General features: G+C 44.6%; 1 protein-coding gene across 3 annotated transcripts in view; it reads right to left on the bottom strand.

Moving 5' to 3' along the window:
• The window catches only part of dicer1 (dicer 1, ribonuclease type III), a 216,910-nt gene extending 200,955 nt beyond the window's left edge, over positions 1 to 15,955 (bottom strand). For all 3 annotated transcript variants that reach the window (XM_061695434.1, XM_061695435.1, XM_061695436.1), the window contains exons 1-2: positions 15,722 to 15,955; positions 3,395 to 3,431 (exon numbers count right to left, since the gene is read on the bottom strand). The gene's annotated coding sequence lies outside the window, so the exon portion shown is untranslated. The remainder of the gene's footprint in view (positions 1 to 3,394; positions 3,432 to 15,721) is intronic.
• Positions 15,956 to 17,959: the final 2,004 nt, after the last annotated feature.

Below are 17,959 nucleotides of genomic sequence, written 5' to 3' on the forward strand. Positions count from 1 at the left end.
GAATGTGTTTTTTCATTGTATATATTTATAAAATTTGTATTGGCCCATTTGGGTCAGCGTCTGTAAGATGTTGATTTGCATTTATGCTTCCTGGTATCATTTTGTGTAAAATGAACGGTGTAGCAATTTCAGGTGCAATCCTTGGTGCATCTGCTTGGTAGATCAGCTTCCAGATCTGTGTGTGTGAGCAACCGCTTGGTAGATCAGCTTCCACATACAGTCCCCTCCAAAAGCATTGGAATGGCAAGGTCAATTCCTTTGTTTTTGTTGTACACTGAAAACATTCGGATTTCAGATCAAAAGATGAGTATGAGACAAAAGTTCAGTATTACAGCTATTATTTCATGGTATTTACATCTAGATGTGTTTAACAACTCAGGAAAGAGCACCTTTTGTTTGAAGCCACCCACTTTTCAAGTGAGCAAAAGCATTGGAACAGACTATTAAATTAATGAAAGTGAATAATATTTAATATTTGGTGGCATAATTAGGGTTGGGCATCGAAACTCGAGAACCGATTGGAACCGGGACTAATGTTCCGGTTCTCCCGGAACCGTTCAAATGTCAAAATTCCGGTGCCCAGTTACGATGCCAAGAAGAAGTGGCGGAAATCAACGAAGAAGAGGCAAAAAACAACGAAGAACAACATGCACGAAGACGTGCTTGTGCCCAACAGAGGCGGCTGCGAACACAAGTATGTCTTGTCTTTGTTAAAATTAATGACCAGTCGCCGCAGTGCAACAGTTGGAATAAGATTATATTGTGCAAAGGAGCCTTTCACGATGTGTAACGTCTGACGCGCTCCAAACCTCAGCCTACAACGCGCCGAGCTTCAGTGAAGTCAACTCACACTCAACTGGGTGAGTGAAACAATAAAATACGTCTTTGCCAACATTGAGACAGCTAACAAGGTAAACGGTTGGTTGCACTTTTACACTGATGGTTTTTAGCATTGATTTTAGTCTTCAAACCAACGTAACGTAACAATGAACAGTGACAAAATTCACATAAACGTCTCACAGTATCACAAACACTAACCTTGTGCCTCATCAGTGGGTAGGGAAAAGAATCAGCGTTTTATAGCATTTGGTTCCATCCATTAAATTTTTTTTAAAATGTTTTTAAAAATTCAAAAAACAAAATAAATCACCGGTGCCGTGTGAAGTTACTTTTCGTGCCAAAATGCTGTATTCTGCTGCGTACCCTTTAAAATAAAAGGCTACAAGCTTAAAACAGGAACTCAAGTTAAAACGTTGACGTAATAAAACAGTCCTAATTAATGATTTTAACAATGCTATATTTAACTATTTGCTGAAACATTAATTAATGAATATTAAGTCAATTTTGTTAGTTCCACACACATTGCCTTTGAGTTCATAGGTTTAATATTGATACTGGTTATAAAGAACCTCGAGTCAAATGTTCATTTTAGTCTATGCTGCGGGGTGCTAAGAAAATGGATGTTCATAATTTGGACACCCTGTATTTAAACCATGCAAACTTTTTTGGCTCAGCCCCCTAAAAGAATCAGAATCGAAAATCGTTTGAACCGGAATCGAAATAAGGAACCGGAATCGTCACATTCAAACGATGCCCAGCCCGAGGCATAACCCTTACTTGCAATAACTTCATCAAGCCTGCAAACCATTGACTGCACCAGATTGTTGCATTCTTTATTTGAAATGCTTTTCCAGGCCTCTACTGCAGCCTCTTTCAGTTCTTGTTTGTTTCTGGGGGTTTCTCCCTTCAGTCTCCTCTTCAGGAGGTAAAGCGCATGCCCTATTGAGTTAAGGTCCGGTGATTGACTTGGCCAGTCTAAGACCTTCCACTTTTTCTCCCTTTGTTGTGTTGGCAAGTGTCATTGGGGTCATTGTCTTGTTGCACGATGAAGCTTCTCCTGATTAGTTTGGATGCATTTTTCTATAAATTGCCAGACACAATGCTTTTGTAGACTTCAGAATTCATTCTGCAGCTACCATCATGAGTTACATCATCAATAAAGACTGGTGAGCTTGTTCCAAAAGCAGCCATGCACGCCCAAGCCATGGCATTACCTCCACTATGCTTCACAGATTAGCTTTTGTGTTTTGGATCCTAAGGCCTTTCCATCACTTTGGGAGAGGCTCATCTTGGTCTCATCAATCCATAAAACTTTGTTCAAAAACTGTTGTGGCTCATGTCTGTACTTCTTTGCAAAATCCAATCTGGCCTTAGAATTCATTTTGCTGATGAGTGGTTTGGATCTTGTGGTATGGCCTGTATATTTCTTCTCTCGAAGTCTTTTTCAAACAGTGGATTGTGATACATTGGCAGTGATGTCACTGACTGTTGTCTTTGGGCGTTTCTTCACAGCTCTCACAATGTTTCTGACATCAACTGCTGTTGATACCCTTGGCCAACCTGTTCGAGGTCTGTTGCACAGTACACCAGTAGTTTCTGTCTTTTTCAGGACATTCCAAATTGTTGTATTGGCTATGCCCAATGTTTGTGCAATAGCTCTGATAAATTTTCCCTCTTCTCTCAGCTTCAAAATGGTTTGCTTTTCTCCCATAGACAGTGCTCTGGTCTTCATGTTTGCTTAACAGCAAATGCAGTTTGCACAGGTGAAAACCAAATCCAAAAACAAGCTAATGTTTAAGCAATCAATCTAAAAGCAACACCTAAGCAACTAGAAGCACCCAGTCAGTCACATGTTCCAATACTTCTGCTAACTTGAAAAGTGGGTGGGTTCAAACAAAAGGTGCTCTGTCCTGAGTTTTTTAACACATCTAGATACAAATACCATGAAATAAAAGCTGGGATTCTGAACTTTTGATCTGCAACCCAAATGTCTTCAGTATTCAACAAAAAAGGAATTGACCTTGCTGTTCAAATACCTTTGGAGGTGGCTGTATGTGTGCATGAGCAATAAAGTTTGCGCTCATTTTCCATGCGCAAACCTATAGTAAGTCGGGTTCCTGGCCTGTCTTTTGGCTGGCCTGGGAACACCTCAGGATTGATGTGGAAGAACTGGACAAATTGGGGAGAGGGGAAATCTAGGCTCCCCTGCTTGAGCTGCTTTCCCTGCAACCCGACCCAGCATAAGCTGAAGAAGATGGATGAATGAATAGGTGCAGGTTGACTGCATAACTACATATTAAGCATGTGACATCAGTCTGTCATCACACCCAATTTCTGGCACATTTTTTTGGAGGAAAACAAAACAAAACAAAAAACAAACAAAAATCACTGATAAAGAAGCGTACAGTATTATTACAATTACCCTTCAAGCAGAATCAATCGTCTATGCCATATCGCGCAAAGCTAGGAAGGGACAATGCCAGGAACAGAGAGTGGAAGTGGCCTGAGTTCAAATAAAAAGGGTCTACAATAACAAGATGTTAACTCATCTTACCTCTCCATATCAAGAACTGTGACAAGGTTGTTCAGCTCTGTGAAAGCAAAACCAGAGAACAAAATCACCATATGCCAATGAATATGAAATTTAGCCAGAACAGATTAGACAGTGACAACAACCTAAATGAAAGACTTTTAGGCATGTTTAAAACAAACAAATTTTGAATAAAATTATACAATATAAAATGTATCCAAAAGTGTTTGCCTTATGTGGTTCAATACAGCTCCAGGAGAAGTTTGCAGCCATCAAGAGATGTTATTATTTGTTCTAGGGCATGGGTTTTCAAGGTACACCGCCGTTTAAAAGTTCCGGTTTCAACACGGCTAAATCTTTCGATCAGCAGTATGAACTTTTTGTTGTTCAAATATACTGTGCACGATGGCGACGCGGAGTAAATGTCTTTTGCGGAGCTCGGCGAATGATGCCATTATAGCCGATCAGCACAAAATGCTAAATATCGGCCGACGCCGATCAGCCCGAGAAAATCGGTGTAAAGTCTACTAATTTCTTTGCTTTTTTGTTCTGGCCTCCAACTTGAAAATTCTGGAAAATAACTGACTAAAATCATTGTATCTTTCACTTCATTTTTCACTATTACCAACTTCAAAGGCAAATCCCAAATGCATCCTCCAGCAAAATATTAACTACAATATTTTTCTGTTTTTATTGGCCATTTCAGAATTTGAAGTTAGTTCATTCTGTGTTGACATAATCCCTAACATCGCTCTGTCAGTTAATACATTTACGATTGACATCCGTAAACTAATTAAATAATTGTAGCCTCGTTTCCTAATTAATACAAGATGTACTCGCGGATCCGATCGTCACCGATGTTACGTGTGCTTCGCGGTTCCCCTGGGACCACAACCAGGGCCAGGACCTGCAGCACCTCAACACGAAAATACGAAAGACCAGTGCAACAAATAGGACACTGGCTGCTCTGATGAACAAAAATGTTGCTTAAATGTAAGAAAAGCAATAGAGGATGTCCGCTCCAGAGGTGGGTAGAGTAGCCAAGCATTGTACTCAAGTAACAGTACAGTTACTTGACAAAAATGTGACTCAAGTAAAAAGTAGTCCTCCAAAAAAATACTTACGAGTAAAAAGTACACAATGAAATAATTACTCAAGTACTGAGTAAATTTAAAAAAACAAACATTTGCAATTCACTGCACAGTGCTTTCTCAAGTTATAAGTGAGCTGAAATCTCCACGTTTGGGCAGAGTGTGCCAGACAAATACTACAATACATGAAAGCTGTTATTTTTGTTCGTCTAAATGTAAACAAGAGTAGCGCCCCGCTGCCTTCAGGGTAACGAAGACCTTCCCAAAGTGGTGGCCATTTAGGCACGATGATCAGCCGGGCTGGCTTATCTAGTGTTAATAACTATGCCCGGGAAGCCCAATAGAAGACGTTGTGTGAGATCATGTGACTTTCTTTTGCCGTTTAATTGGTGAACTAGACTTAAAGCTCACTAGCGCTTAAATTAGATTGGAGCAAACAGCACCCAATGCGGAAGCAGAAGTCTCACACAAGAAATAGTTGATAAGCAATAATTGATAAATAAAAGTCGGGAGCGACATTTAAATCATTGTAAAAGGAGTAAAAGTACCATTACCGCTAGCTGACAGCTTTCAAGAAGTACGAAACAGTCTATGATGACAGAGACAGCGAGACCCCCACCCCTGCCCCCCAGGAAAAACTCCGCGGATCTATACGATTCACATCTAAATCCAAGTGTAGGAAAGCAGAATGTAAGGAGAAAAACTAAATTCCAAATTGACTTTGACCTCTACAGACAGTCTGTCATTTTAACCAAGAGTTAGTCAGGGCTAGACAGCAACACTTTTCTGAAATCAGCAGCAGTCAACAAAACTCCCACTGTTTGCTGTGGTTGACAAGCTCACCACCACCACCCCACTTTTTAGAGCACTTCCGCTTTTAAATATTTCTTGCACTGTACGCTGTTTTAATTGTACTTTCATTTGTTTCCTCTTTGTTTTAAATGTTTATAAGCCGTTTTGTTTTTCTTTGTTTTTAAATGCTTTTAATCAAGTAAAGCACATTGAGTTACCTTGTGTATGAAATGCACTGCATTAATACATTTGCTTTGCTTTGAGTCATGGCTAAAAACATTGGCACGTTTTTAGCCATGACTATTGATTTTTCTTTGTTTTTTTTATTTTATTAGATTATTATTTTACTTGTGACAATTTCATTTTCTGTTTTTTCTTTTAAGTTATATTTAAAGTTTAGTTTTGTAGTTAAATACCTACAAACTTTTAAATCAATGAATAATCATGTTTATAAATCATGTTTCAATATCAATCAAAATATCGGGATTATTATTTTTTTCCCCATTATCATCCAGCCCTTGTGTAGCGTCCCCCTTCACACTGCGCAGGCATGCAGCACCTGCAACGCAAACCCAAACAAACATGGCGGACCATATAGCCAATACCACTCACCATGAATAAATTGAAAATTTTACAGCTAATCCATATGAACGGTATCGGCAGATCTCACTCATCGATGAGCGGTATCAGAATGGGCAGCATAAAACCCTGATCGGAGCAACCCTCGATGTAACCATTTCCACAGATATTTTGAAGGTATTTCAATTCACCTCGTGTTACAAAATAAAAAAAATCTGAGGACAATGTAAATTCTACTTTGTTGTGAATGTCAGAGGACAAAGATGCCCCTCCTTGAGCCGTCACCTTGTCGTGGTGGAGGGGTTTGTGTGTCCCAGTGATCCAAGGAGCTAAGTTGTCGGGGCTTTATGCCCCTGGCAGGGTCACCCATGACAAACAGGTCTTATGTGAGGGACCAGACAAAGCACAGCTCAAAGACCCCTTAATGATGACGACAAACAATGGACGTCTTTTCGCCCGTACACGGATCACCGGGGCCCCCCACTCTTTTTGCCCGGACACGGATCACCGGGGCCCCCCACTGGAGCCAGGCCTGGGGGTGGGGCTCGAAGACGAGCGCCTAGTGGCCGGGCCTGCACCCATGGGGCCCGGCCGGGCACAGCCCGAAAGGGTAACGTGGGTCCCCCTTCCCATGGGCTCACCACCTGTGGGAGGGGCCATAGGGGTTGGGTGCAGTCTGAGCTGGGCGGTGGCCGAAGGAAGGGACCTTGGCGATCCGATCCCCGGCTACAGAAGCTGGCTCGAGGGACGTGGAATGTCACCTCTCTGGCACGGAAGGAGCCCGAGTTGGTGTGTGAGGTCGAGAAGTTCCCACTAGATATAGTCGGACTCGCCTCCACACACAGCTTGGGATCTGGTACCAGTCCTCTCGAGAGGGGTTGGACTCTCTTGCACTCTGGAGTTGCCCACGGTGAGAGGCGCCGAGCAGGTGTGGGTATACTTATTGCCCCCCGGCTTGGCGCTTGTACGTTGGGGTTCACACCGGTGGACGAGAGGGTTGTCTCCCTCCGCCTTCGGGTGGGGGGACGGGTGCTGACTGCTGTTTGTGCCGATGCACCAAACAGCAGTTCAGAGGACCCACCCCTTTTTGGAGTCCTTGGAGGGGGTGCTCCCGCTGGTGACTTCAATGCTCACGTGGGCAATGACAGTGAGACCTGGAAGGGCGTGATTGGCAATCCCCGAACCCGTTGGTGGACACCAACGGTGAGGGATGCCGTCAAGATGAAGAAGGAGTCCTATCGGGCCTTTTTGGCCTGTGGGACTCCTGAGGCAGCTGATGGGTACCGGCTGGCCAAGTGGAATGCAGCTCTGGTGGTCGCTGAAGCAAGAACTCTGGTATGGGAGGAGTTCGGTGAGGCCATGGAGAAAGATTTCCGGACGGCTTCGAGGGAATTCTGGTCCACCATCCGGCGTCTCAGGAGAGGAAAGCAGTGCACCACCAACACTGTGTATAGTGGGGATGGGGCGCTGCTGACCTCGACTCGGGACGTTGTGAGCCGGTGGGGAGAATACTTCGAAGACCTCCTCAATTCCACCGACACGCCTTCCCATGAGGAAGCAGAGTGTGGGTTCTCTGAGACGGGCTCTCCTATCTCTGGGTTTGAGGTCACCGAGGTAGTTAAAAAGCTCCTCGGTAGCAGGGCCCCGGGGGTGCATGAGATTCGCCCGGAGTTCCTAAAAGCTCTGGATGTTGTGGGTCTGTCCTGGTTGACACGCCTCTGCAACATCGCGTGGACATCGGGGACAGTGCCTCTGGATTGGCAGACTGGGGTGGTGGTCCCCCTTTTTAAGAAGGGGGAGCGGAGGGTGTGTTCCAACTACAGCGGGATCACACTCCTCAGCCTCCCTGGTAAGATCTATTCAGGGGTGCTGGAGAGGAGGATCCGTCGGGAAGTCGATTCTCAGATTCAGGAGGAGCAGTGTGGTTTTCGTCCTGGCCGTGGAACAGTGGACCAGCTCGACACCCTCGGCAGGGTCTTCGAGGGTGCATGGGAGTTCGCCCAACCAGTCTACATGTGTTTTGTGGACTTAGAGAAGGCGTTCGACCGTGTCCCTCGGCGAGTCCTGTGGAGGGTGCTTCGGGAGTATGGGGTACCGAACCCCCTTATAGGGGCTGTTCGGTCCCTGTACAACCGGAGTCAGAGTTTGCTTCGCAAATCCGGCAGTAAGTCGGATTCGTTCCCGGTGAGAGTTGGACTCCGCCAAGGATGCCCTTTGTCGCCGATTCTGTTCACAACTTTTGTGGACAGAATTTCTAGGCGCAGCCGAGGCGTAGAAGGGGTCCAGTTTGGTGGCCTCAGTATTGCATCTCTGCTTTTTGCAGATGGTGTGGTTCTGTTGGCTTCATCAAGCCGTGACCTCCAACTCTTACTGGAGCAGTTCGCAGCAGAGTGTGAAGCGGCTGGGATGAGAATCAGCACCTCCAAATCTGAGACCATGCTCCTCAGTCGGAAAAGCGTGGCATGCCCTCTCCAGGTCGGGGATAAGATCTCAATTTACCGGTCGATCTACGTTCCTACACTCACTCCGGGCTCTCCCTTAGAGATAGGGTGAGAAGCTCGATCATCCGGGAGGACCCTAGTGAGGAGAAGCGGCTCAGAAAATGGATGGCGAAGCTCTCGATTTAAAGGTCGATCTACGTTCCTACCCTCACCTATGGTCACGAGCTGTGGGTCGTGACCGAAAGAACAAGATCCCGGATACAAGCGGCCGAAATTAGTTTCCTCCGCAGGGTGTCCGGGCTCTCCCTTGGAGATAGGGTGAAAAGCCGGAAGGATCTCACAGTAGAGCCGCTGCTCCTCCACATCGAGAGGAGCCAGATGAGGTGGCATCTGATTCGGATGCCTCCGGAACGCCTCCCTGGTGAGGTGTTCCGGGCACGTCCCGCCGGGAGGAGACCCCGGGGACGACCCAGGACACGCTGGAGAGACTACGTCCTTCGGCTGGCCTGGGAACGCCTCGGGATTCCCCCGGAAGAGCTGGATGAAGTGGCTGGGGAGAGGGACGTCTGGGCGTCCCTGCTAAAGCTACTGCTCCCGCGACCCGACCCGACCCGACCCGGATAAGCGGTAGAAAATGGATGGATGGGTGGAGGACAAAGATGTTAAAACATTTCTTGATAACTCAAGAACCCCTTTACAAACCACATCTGCCATTTCGAAGTGATTATATAGCAGACATACAGCAGTATATATATATATATATATATATCATTCAGAATGCGCCTTCTGCTTTTTGCATCAAGCGCCTTCCGGTCTTCGGCTCTATCAGGCCAACAACCAAACAACCTGTTCATTCGGCGCGTGCAAAGGTTCCGTGCTGTTGTTCCCTTCGTCGTATATTTGTTGTCGTATGATTTAGTAATTTCATCATGGCTTATTGTGTGGCATTTGTTTGTCCAAATGGTTCAGGCAGTGGCAAGAGTTTATTTGGCTTTCCAATTGAAAACGGAATACGTGACCAGTGCATAGGGAAAGTCAATCGACAGGGGAAGAAGCGTGGTCAGCGAGCAAGCATTCCAAACTCTGTGCTGATCACTTCAAACCAGCGTGTTTTGAGAAAGACTTAGCAGACAGCATTGGATACACAGGTGAAGTTAGGCAGAGGCTGAAACCACCTGGGATGCCAACTATTTTTCCTACGGCCATCGGGACCTCAACCGCCAGCATGAGAACTAAAGCTCACAGCGGCGAAGCAGCGCAGACAAGAGGTGAGGATTTCCTTGTATATACAGTATGTACAGAAAGTATTCAGAATCCCTGAAATGTTTCACTTTGTTATATTGCAGCCATTTGCTAAAATCATTTAAGTCAATTTTTTTTCTCAATGTACACACAGCACCCCATATTGACAGAAAAAACTGAATTGTTTAAATTTTTGTAGATTTCTTAAAAAAGAAAAACTGAAATATCGCACAGCCATAAGTATTCAGACCCTTTGCTCAGTAATTGGTAGAAGCACCCTTTGGAGCTAATACAGCAATGAGTCTTTTGGGGAATTTTTCACACCTGAATTTTTCACACCTGGATTTGGGGATTCTCTGCCATTACTCCTTGCAGATCCTATCCAGTTCTGTTAGGTTGGATGGTGGACAACCGTTTTCAGGTCTCTCCAGAGATGCTCAATTGTGTTTAAGTCAGGGCTCTGGCTGGACCATTCAAGAACAGTCACGGAGTTATTCTGAAGCCTCTCCTTCGTTATTTTAGCTGTGTGCTTCGGGTCATTGTCTTGTTGGAAGGTGAAGGGTCGGCCCAGTCTGAGGTCCTGAGCGCTCTGGAGAAGGTTCTCGTCCAGGATATACCTGTACTTGGCCGCATTCATTTTTCCTTCAATAGCAACAAGTCGTCCTATCCCTGCAGCTGAAAAACACCCCCACAGCATGATGCTGCGACCACCATGCTTCACTCTTGGGCCTGTATTGGACAGGTGATGAGCAGTGCCTGGTTTTCTCCACACATGCCACTTAGAATTAACGCCAAAAAGTTCTATCTTGGTCTCATCAGATCAGAAAATCTTATTTTTCACCATCTTGGAGTCCTTTTTTTTTTTTTTTTTCAAACTCCATGATGGCTTTCATGTGTCTTGCACTAAGGAGAGCCTTCCGTCGAGCCACAGTGCAACAAAGCCCCGACTGGTTGAGGGCTGCAGTGGTGGTTGACCATCTAGAACTTTCTCCAATCTCCCGACTGCATCCCTGGAGCTCAGCCACAGTGATCTTTGTGTTCTTCTTTCTCTGTCACCAAGGCTCTTCTCCCCCGATTGCTCAGTTTGGCCGCACGGCCAACTCTAAGAAGGGTTCTGGTCGTCCCAAACGTTTTCCATTTAAGGATTACGGAGGCCACTGTGCTCTTAGGAACCTTAAGTGCATCAGAAGTTTTTTTGTAACCGTGGCCAGATCTGTGCCTTGCCACAATTCTCCCTCTTCAGGCAGTTCCTTTGACCTCATGATTCTCATTTGTTCTGACATGCACTGTGAGCTGTAAGGTCTGATAGAGACAGGGGTCTGGCTTTCCAAATAAAGTCCAATCAGTATAATCAAACACAGCTGGACTCCAATGAAGGTGTAGAACCATCTCAAGGATGATCAGAAGAAATGGACAGCACCCGAGTTAAATACATGAGTGTCACAGCAAAGGGTCTGAATACTTATGGCTGTGTGATATTTCCGTTTTTCTTTTTTAATAAATCTGCAAGAAATTCAACAATTGCGGTTTTTTTTTCCTGTCAATATGGGGTGCTGTGCGCACATTAATGATGAATTAGCAAATGCTTTTAGCCAATGGCTGCAATATAACAAAGACTGAAAATTTTGGGTCTGAATACTTTCCGTACCCACTGTACCTCCAACTCTATTATGGTTATTATGCACTGGGCAGAAAGAAAAAAAGACCCACACAGTACTTTCAGTACTGTCGTCTGTACCTTTGCTTATATGACAAGCCAACAGACACGGCAAAGACTTACTGTGCGGCGTGTTTTAAAGCTATTTGAGTGGCTGTGGTGTCCTTGAGCAAGACACCGACACCCCGAAATGCCCCCCGGGCGCTTCAGCTGCCCCCTGCTCCAGTGTGTTCCACTAACATGTGGATGTGTTCACTGTGATGGGTTAAATGCAGAGAACAAATTTCGTGTGCATGCATGCATGCATGCATGTTCATGACAATAAAAGATTATTCTTGTTCTTCTTCTTGAGCGAGGGGCACACAATAGAAATACTGCATACTATGTAAAAGCTTGTGCCGTGTCACTGAAACGTATGAATATATAATACGTATCGCCGTGCTAAAAAATATTTGCACCCCTAGCGTGCCATTATTTCTTGCCATGAATGTATAAAAACACATGTTTTTAACATACCATCATATGCACCCAGCAGCCACTCTCTTTTTTTGTTGTACTGCTGCTACTTGGCTGCTTGTCGTCGTCACAGTCAGGTTCCGACCGCCTGATCGGTGCAAACATATACGGTTTGACGATGCCAACTTCAGTTGGGTGCTCCTGTACGTCGAAATCCTCCTCCTCCTCATATTCCAACATGTTGCTCGCCATTGCGTATGGAGTGTAGCATGCTATGTTTGGCAAATGCAACGTCACGTCCGGTAGCCGTTGCGGTGGATAGAGTAACTCAGGTGTCTTGAGTTTCGGGTATGTTTGGGGAGTGCTCAATACACGTAATAAAAACCAAATTTTTAGCTAAACTATAGTTGGCAACTTGCTGGACGTGACGCGCATGTATTACATAACATATAAACATGAAAATATTAATTTTAACTGACGCCATCACATCTTTGTCCTCTGACCTTTAAGGTGAGCGAACACCATGTTTGACAGCGTAGGTACTGAGACGCGGTGCTGGTGACTGTGTGTACAATTTCCATGTACAGTCAGAATTTATAAAGCTTGCGACATTTAAGGCCAGAGTTGTGTGCTCCCAGTGCTTCTCAGCCTTACAAGCGCACAACAAAACACGTAACCATACAGGTAGTGCTTTACGTAAGCAGCGGCTCCCATGAATGTTGGGCTTATTAGGCCCTTGCTGAGTTGTAGATTTGACTTCAGGAAGAGGGGGTGATTGAAAAGTGGAGGGGACAGATCGAGGTCATTATCAATCTATTGGTTACCAGTAATATCTGTGCCCTTGTCGGCGCTACGTCCTCACCCAGTGGAGGAGACGGCTCCTCTGCGAGCATTGACTTTCTCCAGCTCACGACCACTCCGCCACGCAAGGCTTGCTCTCGCCGTGGCAAGGGGGCCAAACACGCGCGTGACCATTGGCCATTCATAGTAACGAGGCCGCGCTTTATCTAGAGAGGAGGGCGTACAGGTGGAGGAGATCGACCACAGCAGTGAACAAAGGCAACTTTCAACCATCATATCTTATATAGTGAGACTGTGTTTGTGGGAGCATTTAAACATGCACTCGATAAAGTGCAACCACATACATTTTTTACTCGTACACAGTGAAAAAAGGGTCACCTATGCGACCATCCTGGTCACAGTGTAGAGCCCTGTACATGGAAAAAATTTACCATAACATTTCAAAATAATATATTTTAGAGAAGTACAACCTCAATTCCAATGAAGTTGGGACGTTGTGTTAAACATAAATAACATAATACAATGATTTTCAAATTATGTTCAATCTATATTTAATTGAATACACTACAATGACAAGATATTTAATGTTCAAACTGATCAACTTTATTGTTTTTAGCAAATAATCATGAACTTAGAATTTTATGGCTGCAACACGTTCCAAAAAAGCTGGGACAAGGTCATGTTACCACTGTGTTACATCACCTTTTCTTTTAACAACATTCAATAAACGTTTGGGAACTGAGGACACGAATTGTTGAAGCTTTGGAGGTGGAATTCTTTCCCATTCTTGCTTGATGTACAGCTTCAGCTGTTCAACAGTCCGGGTTCTCCGTTGTCTTATTTTACGCTTCATAATGCGCCACAAATTTTCAATGGGAGACAGGTCTGGACTGCAGGCAGGCCAGTCTCGTATCCACACTCTTTTACTACGAAGCCACGCTGTTGTAACACGTGCAGAATGTGGTTTGGCATTGTCTTGCTGAAATAAGCAGGGGCGTCCATGAAAAAGACGTTGCTTGGATGGCAGCATATCTTTCTCCAAAACCTGTCTGTACCTTTCAGTGTTAATGGTGCCTTCACAGATGTGTAAGTTACCCATGCCATTGGCACTAACCCAGCCCCATACCATCAGCGATGCTGGCTTTTGAACTTTGCGTCTAGAACAGTCCGGATGGTTCTTTTCCTCTTTGGCCCGGAGGACACGACGTCCACAATTTCCAAAAGCAATTTGAAATGTGGACTCGTCGGACCACAGAAGACTTTTCCACTTTGCATCAGTCCATCTAAGATGAGCTCAGGCCCAGACAAGCCGGCGGCGTTTCTGTGTGTTGTTGATAAATGGCTTTTGCTTTGCATTGTAGAGTTTCAAGTTGCACTTCCGGATGTAGCGCCGAACTGTATTGACTGACATTGGTTTTCTGAAGTGTTCCTGAGCCCACGTGGTGATATCCTTTACACATTGATGTCGGGTTTTGATGCAGTGCCGCCTGATGGATCGAAGGTCACGGGCATTCAATGTTGGTTTTCGGCCTTGCCGCTTACATGCAGTGATTTCTCCAGATTCTCTGAACCTTTTGATGATGATATGGACCGTAGATGATGAAATCCCAAAATTCCTTGCAACATTGTCCTTAAACTGTTCAACTAGTTTCTCACGCACTTGTTCACAAAGTGGTGAACCCCGCCCAATCTTTGCTTGTGAATGACTGAGCAATTCAGGGAAGCTCCTTTTCTACCCAATCATGGCACCCACCTGTTCCCAATGAGCCTGTTCACCTGTGGGATGTTCCTAACAGGTGTTTGATGAGCATTCCTCAACTTTCTCAATCTTTTTTCCCACCTGTCCCAGCTTTTTTGGAACGCGTTGCAGCCATAAAATTCCAAGTTAATGATTATTTGCTAAAAACAATCAAGTTTATCACTTTGAACATTGAGTATCTTGTCTTTGTAGTGTATTCAATTAAATATAGGTTGAACATGATTTGCAAATTATTGTATTCTGTTTTTATTTATGTTTACACAACGTCCCAACTTCATTGAAATTGAGGTTGTAATTGCAAAGACAGTGTTCAGAATGTTATCCAGTCAACTACAGTGTTACCTTGATTCACGAGTCCTCTGACTTATGAGTTTGTCACCGTCACTCAACCAATTTTTTGCCTTGACTTTGAAGCAATTTAACTCAGGTTCAAGCGCTCTATAGCTCCAGTGAAGTAGGAAAAATGGACCCATTGAGGTGCACTAATAAATTGGTTATTTGGGAAAAATATTGCTTGGGTTCACAAACTATGCTTACTTACATCCATGTGGAATGCTCGCTTTTGTGCTCGCTCTTAATCAGCGAAATTAAGCCACATGCTCCATGTGTCATGTATTTTTGCTTCTGTTTTGTTTTTTAACAAAAAATGTAAATTAGCCCTCAGTATGGGTCCCAAGAAAGTGAAACGTGCAAATAATCGTGGTGCTAAGAAAACCTGGAAAGTGTGCACGGTGTCCTATGAGCTCCCGTAAGTTGGGTTGATCCATTTTACAGCATTCCTAGGAAATCACAATGTACCCTCACTGGTAAGCTATTTTTAGAAAACGCCGGCGGGCTACTCGTGGTCCTTGGGGGCTTTGCGTGCCCCCCCCCCCCCAGAAAAGAGAAGGTCTCCAGACAATATCGTTGATAGGAGAGACCACAGTGACTCAAACCCGAAGCATTAATCATCAACACCAACCACTATCACACAAACAGCCGTTTTCCGTTTGTTTTGTTTTTTTGTTTTTACACATGGGTTGAGAAGCAATTTTGCAATGATTCCCCCTTGGTAATACATTTTAGCAAACACATGACTGCTAACTTTAATCGAGAACTTTCTGTTCGTCTGGTACCGTGTTGGGACAGGTAAATATTAGGCATACTTAAAGAATGACTTGTCATGCAGCTCCGAAGCCTCATGTTCAAGAATTGATGAAGACAATGAACTGCAACAGTGACAGTTTCACGCAGCGTCGTTTGCTAGCATGGCTAGCACACAAAAAAAAAAAAAATAGAAACGAATCGATCTTGCCCATCTCGATAGCCAAGGGGCCTGTCAGTTTTTTGATCGTGGACCTGCGTCATTAATTCACACAAATAAAGGCAGTTTGACCCTAGATGTACACAGACGCAACACGTTTGCACATTCAACACAGCTACACTGCAGAATCACCCTAACAGCTAGCTAGCTGGCTAGCTAGTTTATGGCTAGGAAAGACAACAACTGTTGTTGGGCGCTCTACACAAAGACAAATGTACGCACAACCTCACCTTTTATGAGTTTAGTTGATCCCGAATATTTATTTGAACGCCGTGTCTCTTATTCACTGTGCTGCTCCAATTTGTGTGTCCACTGTGGAACCATTTCCTGTGACCTGGGCCTTAGCTACGACCAAACGTTCACGTAAATTGCGTAATCGGACGCCTCTACACAATGACCACTTTCCACTAAAGTCACCAAGAATATCCGTAAAGTGTTCTCGCTGTGGTTCGCGCTGCCATCGAACGTGGTACTCGTTGGGATCAACATAGGTATATACAACACGGCGTCTTTGAGCCGCGTGCCGAAAGCGACGCTAAACTAGTAGGGGCAAAGTCATACGCGCATTCCATGTGTGTTGCGGAGAAGATAACCAAAAGAACAAGGATGGCGGCACATCGTGCTGCATATGTTTGCGCACAACGCCGTGCAATTTCGACAAAGGAACGCGGGATAACCAAACATATATTTTGTTCTCTATTGACAGTTCAAACTTTGGTAAGAAAACCTTGTGAAAATCGGTGAATAAATGAGCAAGTTGCGACTGTATTTCAATGTCCACGCATTTTCTTCGATGGGAACGTCGCCCCCGCCAACATGACAGCCACGTAGGCACGTTGGTCAGCTGGTCCGCGACAGCACGCTGGCGTATCGCGCCTTCTCTTCATATCTGATATTGATTTATATCTATGAACTTAACTTAGCATATATTACAGATTCGGGGCCCACAATTTAAACAATTTCAAGTCTTTATTTGTTGTTGTTTTTGTTTCCTTAATTTGGGCTTCCAGCTCATAAAACCCACGAAATCAGCAATTCAAAAAATTGGAACACTGAAGAAATCAGGCCAAATTTTGCGGCCCACAAATGTTTGAAACTGAGTGTTACTAAACTCAAAGCTGCTGCATAGGTTTCCCCAGGTGTCATTAAATTGCTTTGGTTTGATTGTCTTGGGTTCAGGTAGGCGCTACCGATGAATGCAAACTAAAACTAGCAGACATTCCAACAGCTTCTTCCCACTTGCCATTAACGTCTTGAACAGTTAACTTCCAATTCCATTGCAACATGCTGCCAATTTGTGTCTTGTATTTGTTGTCACATCTCTGTCGGGCCAATTATACACTCGCATGCACTCACTGTTGTAGTCTGGCCACGCTGCACTATTTGCATATCTGTTGTTGACCAATACTGGCCACTCATCAGAATCAGAATCCTCTTTATTTTGCCAAAAATGTCCCAAAAAAACACACACACACACACACACAAGGAATTTGTCTCCGGTAGTTGGAGCTGCTCTGGTATGACAAAAGACAGTCAATTGACAGAGAATACATGTGCCTGAGTAGCATCTGCAACATTTGCACAATCGACACTGTCCCAAATTATCGCACCACAAGTCACTTTAAACGACACACATTTCCTGAAGTCTGTGTGCCCTTTTCACAATGGTCATTACACCGGACTATTGTTCTATTAAACATCTCAAACTGCTCTAATTGCGAGAGGACTCTGCATCATTTTGCACATTGTCAAAAAAAATTACAAAAAATAATTATACCGGCATTACCACATTACTGATAACCTTTTATTGCTCAGTGACAGTGTTTTTTTTTGTCTAAAAGCATTCTGTCAATTGACTGTCTTGTTGTCATACGAGAGCAGCTCCAACTACCGGAGACAAATTCCTTGTGTTTTTTTTTACATACTTGGCAAATAAAGATGATTTTGATTCTGATTCTGAATATGGGGAAGACTGCAGACTTGACAAGTGGCCAGAAGATCATCATCGATACCTTCCATAGGATGGGTAAGCCACAAAAGTTCATAGCTTAGGAGGTTGGCTGTTCACAGAGCGCTGTGTCCAAGCATATCAATGGAAAGTCTAGTGGAAGGACAAAATGTGGCAGGAGAAGATGCACCAGCAAAAGAGAGGAGCGTGGGCTTCAGCGGATTATCAAACAGAGAAGATTCAAGAATCTAGCAGAGATCCGGAAAGAGTGGAATGAGGCGGCTTCAAAAACCACCGCATTCAGATGCATCTGGGAAGATGGGCTACAACTGTCGGGTTCCTCGGGTCAAGCCACTTCTGAGCCAGAGTCGACGTAGAAGCGTCTCAACTGGGCCAAGGAGAAGAAGGACCGGACTGTGGGCCAGTGGACCGAGGTCCTCTTTTCCGATGAAAGTAAAGTGTGACTTTCATTCGGGAATCACGGTCCGAGGGTTTGGAGGAAGACGGGTGAAGAACAGAA

The sequence above is a fragment of the Phycodurus eques genome, chromosome 14, assembly GCF_024500275.1.
Source record: "Phycodurus eques isolate BA_2022a chromosome 14, UOR_Pequ_1.1, whole genome shotgun sequence".
NCBI classification, from domain to species: Eukaryota; Metazoa; Chordata; class Actinopteri; order Syngnathiformes; family Syngnathidae; genus Phycodurus; species Phycodurus eques.